This window comes from Labrus mixtus, chromosome 11 (genome assembly GCF_963584025.1).
Source record: "Labrus mixtus chromosome 11, fLabMix1.1, whole genome shotgun sequence".
NCBI lineage: Eukaryota > Metazoa > Chordata > Actinopteri > Labriformes > Labridae > Labrus > Labrus mixtus.
Window position 1 is genome coordinate 6,452,290 of NC_083622.1, and position 7,500 is coordinate 6,459,789.

At 52.1% G+C, this 7,500-nt stretch overlaps 1 protein-coding gene across 9 annotated transcripts in view; it reads left to right on the forward strand.

The window, feature by feature from the left end:
- The window catches only part of mef2d (myocyte enhancer factor 2d), a 78,544-nt gene that overhangs the window by 7,913 nt on the left and 63,131 nt on the right, over nucleotides 1-7,500 (forward strand). For 8 of the 9 annotated variants that reach the window (XM_061049752.1, XM_061049753.1, XM_061049748.1 and 5 more), the window contains exon 2: nucleotides 3,808-3,877. The gene's annotated coding sequence lies outside the window, so the exon portion shown is untranslated. Of the gene's footprint in view, nucleotides 1-3,807; nucleotides 3,882-7,500 lie in introns of all 9 variants that reach the window. The other variant, XM_061049750.1, reaches the window with a different exon arrangement.

Below are 7,500 nucleotides of genomic sequence, written 5' to 3' on the forward strand. Positions count from 1 at the left end.
GGGGTTTATCTGGTTGGTTTGAACTGTTGGAATGGATCACAGAGATAAACAAAGAGGACAGATTTGGTGTCGGTGTCGTAGCAGTGACCTTATGACCTTCACATCGTGTGAAATGTTTCATCACTCAGCTGGACTCAGAGATTGAGGACTCTAACAGAGATCCAGTAAAGCAGCACAAACGGAGGATTATTGAGAACCAGGATGAGCAGCGGGCAGCAATCCACTGAGTTCTGTGAGGATTAAGCTGAACACTCAGGGGTCACTGCAGGTCGTTCTCATATTGTTCTCTGAACAACGCATCACAAAAATATTCTTAAGAAGTGAGCAGAAACACCAGAAGCACTCGGATGAGGATTGAGGAGTACCTACAAGACTGGAGGAGTCTGAGAGACGGGGAAGGGAGGATAGAGAGGAGGGGGGAGGGAGGATAGAGGAGGGAGGGGAGACAGGAGGGAGGAGAGACAGGAGGAAGGATAGAGAGGAGGGAGGAGAGAGGATAGAGAGGAGGGAGGATAGAGGAGGGAGGAGAGACAGGAGGGAGGAGAGACAGGAGGGAGGAGAGACAGGAGGAAGGATAGAGAGGAGGAAGGAGAGAGGATAGAGAGGAGGGAGGAGCGAGGTGAGAGGAGGGAGGAGGAGAGAGGAGGGAGGATAGGAGGAAGTATAGAGAGGAGGGAGGAGAGACAGGAGGGAGGAAAGAGAGGAGAGATGGGAGGAGGGAGGAGAGAGGAGGGAGGAGAGACAGGAGCGAGGAGAGAGGAGGGAGGAGAGACAGGAGCAAGGAGAGAGGAGGGAGGAGAGACAGGAGGGAGGAGAGAGGATAGAGGAGGGAGGAGGAGAGAGGAGGGAGGATAGGAGGAAGTATAGAGAGGAGAAACAGGAGGGAGGAAAGAGAGGAGCGAGGAGAGACAGGTGGGAGGAGAGACAGGAGGGAGGAAAGAGAGGAGGGAGGAGAGACAGGAGGGAGGATAGAGAGGAGGGAGGAGAGACAGGAGTGAGGAAAGAGAGGAGGGAGGAGAGACAGGAGGGAGGATAGAGAGGATGGAGCAGAGACAGGAGGGAGGATAGAGAGGATGGAGCAGAGACAGGAGGGAGGATAGAGAGGATGGAGCAGAGACAGGAGTGAGGAGAGACAGGAGGGAGGAAAGAGAGGAGGGAGGAGAGACAGGAGGGAGGATAGAGAGGAGGGAGGAGAGACAGGAGTAAGGAGAGACAGGTGGGAGGAGAGACAGGAGGGAGGATAGAGAGGATGGAGCAGAGACAGGAGGGAGGATAGAGAGGATGGAGCAGAGACAGGAGGGAGGATAGAGAGGATGGAGCAGAGACAGGAGTGAGGAGAGACAGGAGGGAGGAAAGAGAGGAGGGAGGAGAGACAGGAGGGAGGATAGAGAGGAGGGAGGAGAGACAGGAGTAAGGAGAGACAGGTGGGAGGAGAGACAGGAGGGAGGATAGAGAGGAGGGAGGAGAGACAGGAGTGAGGAGAGACAGGAGGGAGGAAAGAGAGGAGGGAGGAGAGACAGGAGAAGGGGAGAGCGAAGGTTTCTTTTCTTCTTTGAAACTCGGTCTGTGTTTCTCGCTGCGATGTGTCGTTCAGAGAGCTCGGCGATATGTTTCAGAAATCAGAGCTCCTTCTCTGACTCAGATCTTAAAGCGGAGCTCGAGCTGAAAGTTACTTTATGGTTTCTGTTTCAGCCGCTGCCAACATGTTCAGAAAGTGAAGAGCGCTCACTCTGAGGATTTTCTGTTTGTCTCTACATCGCTGCAGGAACTCGTCTTGGATCGCCGTTTAATAGTTTGAGTTTGTGACCTCATAATTCTGCTGCTTCAACACATTCGTGATCAAAGATCTCTAAGGCTCTTTGTTTCTTTGATTGGCTGCTCTGAATACATGTAAAAAAAACAGACAGACAGAAAAAGTCATTTTCAGAAAACAGTGAACGTTTAATGAAGAAATCGTTTCAATTCACAAAGTTTCATTTTGACTGTTAGCGGACGCACTTCTCCCCCGATGATTCTTATGTTCGACCCGCTGCCACAGATGTGTTCACACGCAGGAGAAAACCTCAGGCCTGTGTGAGACGAGGGGAAATAAGAATGTGGAGACTTTCAGCTGCACTGTGAACGCAGCCCGAGCGCCGTGCCATCATACCGACGGGGTTACCATGGCGTGAGAGCAGGGGCTGCTGGCCAGGAACTCGGCACAGCTGAAATAGCAAGCAGCAGAGCCAGGAGCTGAAATACTACACCCCCCTCCTCCCTCCCTCCTCCCTCCCCCTCCTCTGTATTTTCTCACCTCTCTCCCTCACTCTGCCTCTCTTTTATCTGACGTCTTGGTGTTTTCTTGATCTTCATCACCTTCAGCTGGAGCCTCCATCACTCTGTCCATCCATCCCCCTCCCCACTCTCTCTGCAGTCCCCCCTCCCATCACATCCTCCCACAGCGGAGAGGTTACGGCCGCATTTAAATATCTGAATGTAAATCAACCTCCTCCTCGCTGGGGCGCGGCACCGTTTTACGGCCGCGACGCTGTTATGAGACCAGCTGCGCAGGGTTCATTGAGTTAGCCACGAGCTAAAGTGGAGAACGGGGTGGGGGGGTGGGGGGGGGGTGGAGGGGTTAGCTCTCAGTTACCTCTACAGAAGGTGGAGGAGGAGCTGTTACTCCTGGTGGTCCTCCTCTCCAGACCTGTTTGTAAACATGTTAATCTCTGCTGTAAAAACAGAATTAGAATGGGTGTGTATGTGACTTCCTGTGCTTCTGCAGCCAGCCTCTAGTGGACACTCGAGGGACTGCAGGATTTTACACTCCTGCATCGGCTTCATTTTTCAACAGCCAAGTGAAGACCCGAAACATTTGTTAAACAGCTGACATGACACGGCGAGGAGTGGAGCGATTTCACCCCCCCCTCCCCCCCATCTCTGAGCTCTCTAAGAGTTCTTTAAAGCTGCTGAAATCCATCTCTCTGTGCTCGGCTGTAAAGTCCAGCTCACTGCATCAGCGAGGAGTGTTTCTCTTTTTCCACGGGGAGAAGCTGAGCGGCGCTTTGGGTCGATAGAGAGCGTTCTTGTTTTCATGGCGGGGCCGTGTCGGCGCAGCGTTAGATAACGTTTTATTTGATGGTGTTCAACGGCTGACTCGTCCTCACCTCTCGCTCGCCCAGGCCTCTCCTGCTCTCCAGCCCACACACGCTCGCTCCCATGTAGAAATGTACACAGACAACCACCCACTGACTCACACACACACACACACACACACACACACACACACACACGCAGACACACACTCACACACACACACACACACGCACTCACACACGCAGACACACACTCACTCACACTCACACACGCAGACACACACTCACACACACACACACACACACACACTCACACGCAGACACACACACTCACACACACTGACACTGACACACACACACGCGCAGACACACAAACACACACACAGACACTCACACAGACACGCACGCAGACACACACACACACACACTCACAGCTGATTGTCTGTTCACTCAGCTGAACAGCCAATCAGAGTGATTCCTACGCCCAACCGCGATGGCTCGTGTACACATGTAGAGTCGATGGATGGCATCGGAGCTGGAGGGAGGGGGGGGGCGACCGCTCACCGGCGGCCTCCTCGGTGTGTCGGGGTCTTAAGGCGTTCTGTGGCTCTCGGCTCACCGTTCTTCAGTCCACTGACATGACGTCACGATCGTCGTCCAATATGTAGTGGATGTTATTCCCCCCCGCTGTGTTGAATGTGTTGCTGACCTCTCCTCTCGTTCTTCTTTGCAGATCGTGAAGAACGCCGTCAGTCGACATGGAACAGACGAGTCCAGCACCGACATCGTGAGAGCAGAGATCTGTAAGTCTTAAAGGACCACCCCCCCTCCACCCCTCCCCCCCCCCCACACACACACACACACACACACACACAGACAGACACACACAGATACACACACACACACACACACACACACACACACACAGACAGACACACACAGATACACACACACACACACACACGGAGAGAGAGAGCGAGTGTGTGATACAGAGTGAACGGAGGCTTTTCACAGAGGACAATGGAGTCACAACAAGTGTGTGTGTGTTTCTGTGTGTGTGTGTGTGTGTGTGTTTCTGTGTGTGTGTCTGTGTGTGTGTGTGTTGGTATGTGTTTTTATCTGTCTGCGTGCGTGTTGCTGAGGGAGCCGGGCCCTGACGGGTGGGGGGGGGGGTTTATGAATGGTCCCCTCTGCCCCACCTGTAAGACTGTCAGCTGTTGTAAGCCTGTTAAACGTCAGCTGTTTCTGAGAAGTGTGTGTGTGTGTGTGTGTGTGTGTGTGTGAGACAAAGTCAGGGAGCTCTTGGAGGGGTGTAGAAGAGGGTGGGGGGGGGGCTGCTGGCCCCGTGTGGCCCTCATTGCACATCCAACGTCACTTTAATGAAATGGTTTGTGCAGAACAGAGCGTCATGGCGGCCTGGTCCTCTTTTCTGCTCGTGTAGCATTCAACAGACGGCTTCGTTTGAGAAGTCCTACCCCCCCCCCCCCCGGTTTATATTTCATTCTAGGTCTAACAGCTTTGATCCAGTACCTGAGATCTGTTTTTAAAGGGTCATACGGTTCAGAGGTGATGAATGTTTATCTGGTTATTATTGAATTTGTTTGATGTTTCATCCTCAACAGTAGATGATGTCATAACCACCACAGGTAGACTGACCACGAGCTACCGACACTGTGAATGATGTTTTATCGTTTTCTTCTTCCTTGTGTTTCGACTGTTTGGTTGAACTGCTCCACACTGCCCCCGTGGCTTCAGGTGGTATTGCAACATTTGGTTTCTGTGAGCGTTGAGGAAACAGAGTCGGGTTACGGCTCACCACCTACCACAGAGAGCGACGCGTTTCAGCCCGTGACCTTCACGACCCTGAAACTAGTCTAATAAAGCGTTTAGAAGACGTGCAGATATAAGGACATGACTTGAAGGCAGAGTACGGCCTGAAGTCTCCGTCTGAACCGTCTTAGCTGTGGACTGTAGCGGCGTTAGTATCCAGCAGACAGATCTAATAAAGGATGGAACAGGATAAACATGAGGCTCATGCAGGCTGATAGAGGAGTTTGGGGATGTGCAGATCAGAGCTGAGGTTTGATTTCTAATCCCCGTCTCTGAGTAACCATCGTGCTCTTCATCGTTTTCATCTGCAGCATGCTCGTAAAGTCCGTTTACTCTCGCAGAAATCAGAGCTGATGTTGGAGCTGGTCTGATTTCTCCATCAGCACTTCAAACAAGAATTTGAAAGAGAATGTTTCCCTCTCAGACTTCCTGATGCAAACATCTCTTTGAAATGAAACATGGATGAATCTTTAATTCCAGGCGTCTGCTCTCGTTTCTCCCGCGGTAAGCTGAACGCCTCGGCGCTCTGCAGTCGCTCATGCTGGCGTGGGAGTCACAGGTGCTGAGTGATTTATGGCTTTAATTTACTCGATAGATTAAAATATAATAAAGCAACAAGCAGCGAGTGTTAATTAGGAGAGCACAGCGAGGGTTTTTTTCCCTGAAGTCGCTCAGCAGGGAGGCAGAAACAGCTTACTAAGAAGTGTTTGAACTTCCTCTAAAGGAAGAGTCTGGACTTAAATCCACCTTCAGGCCTTACATGGAGGATAACTCGGAGAACTATCTGTGTCAGTGACCTTTAAGTTCCTGAAGGTACCCCAGAGTCCGGTGGAAACGGGGTCCAGGGTTTGTGAGGGTGGCAGCAGCTGAGCGAGCCACACAGGCGAAGGGGGAACAGGTTGCTGCGTCTGTTGGGGCTTGTCTCAGCGCTCCTGACCTTTAACCTTCAGCTGTGACAGCTCCTGAGGCTGGCAGATAGCAGCCGAGTTCCCCCTGATAGGCTGAGACACCGAGAGGTCTCTAAAACATATTGAGATCATCGTGCATGTTTCATGGATTCAGATGTGTTTAAAGTTCCAACAACACACTGACTTAACATAAGCACTCCACTAACTGATGTGAAGGGAGCTGTGATGTCATGTCTAGAGATATTCAGAGGAAGCTGCTGTGGGAGCATTTGACGACTTCAGTGGAAATACACATTTGTCCAATCAGCTGAATCTTCCTCCAAGGACATGATGCAGTTAAAGAGAAGGGAGCCCGTCGTCATGCACTACATGCAGCGTTCACACGTTGGGATCTATACGGGAATAAAAAGGAGAAAAAGAATCAGGATGTGAAAGCAGAAACTTTGCAGACTTAACAAAGACACAGAAATAAAATGAAACATCTCCATCTGTGAGGTCTGTAACTCTGACCCCCCAAAGTGACGCTGTCGTTAACTTCTCATGTCATTGTTTTCTATTCTAACGGCCAACAGCAGCTCCGTCAGCTCCATCAGTGTGAGAGTGCAGCTCCGTCAGTGTGAGAGTGCAGCTCCTTCAGAGTGAGAGTGCAGCTCCTTCAGAGTGAGAGTGCAGCTCCGTCAGAGTGAGAGTGCAGCTCCTTCAGAGTGAGAGTGCAGCTCCATCAGTGTGAGAGTGCAGCTCCTTCAGAGTGAGAGTGCAGCTCCATCAGTGTGAGAGTGCAGCTCCTTCAGTGTGAGAGTGCAGCTCCATCAGTGTGAGAGTGCAGCTCCTTCAGAGTGAGAGTGCAGCTCCTTCAGTGTGAGAGTGCAGCTCCGTCAGAGTGAGAGTGCAGCTCCGTCAGAGTGAGAGTGCAGCTCCGTCAGTGTGAGAGTGCAGCTCCGTCAGTGTGAGAGTGCAGCTCCTTCAGTGTGAGAGTGCAGCTCCTTCAGTGTGAGAGTGCAGCTCCATCAGTGTGAGAGTGCAGCTCCTTCAGAGTGAGAGTGCAGCTCCGTCAGAGTGAGAGTGCAGCTCCGTCAGAGTGAGAGTGCAGCTCCGTCAGTGTGAGAGTGCAGCTCCTTCAGAGTGAGAGTGCAGCTCCGTCAGTGTGAGAGTGCAGCTCCTTCAGAGTGAGAGTGCAGCTCCTTCAGAGTGAGAGTGCAGCTCCGTGAGAGTGCAGCTCCGTCAGAGTGAGAGTGCAGCTCCTTCAGTGTGAGAGTGCAGCTCCGTCAGTGTGAGAGTGCAGCTCCGTCAGTGTGAGAGTGCAGCTCCGTCAGAGTGAGAGTGCAGCTCCGTCAGAGTGAGAGTGCAGCTCCGTCAGTATGAGAGTGCAGCTCCTTCAGAGTGAGAGTGCAGCTCCTTCAGTATGAGAGTGCAGCTCCTTCAGTGTGAGAGTGCAGCTCCGTCAGTATGAGAGTGCAGCTCCTTCAGTGTGAGAGTGCAGCTCCGTCAGAGTGAGAGTGCAGCTCCTTCAGTGTGAGAGTGCAGCTCCGTCAGTATGAGAGTGCAGCTCCGTCAGAGTGAGAGTGCAGCTCCTTCAGTATGAGAGTGCAGCTCCTTCAGAGTGAGAGTGCAGCTCCTTCAGTATGAGAGTGCAGCTCCTTCAGTATGAGAGTGCAGCTCCTTCAGTATGAGAGTGCAGCTCCTTCAGT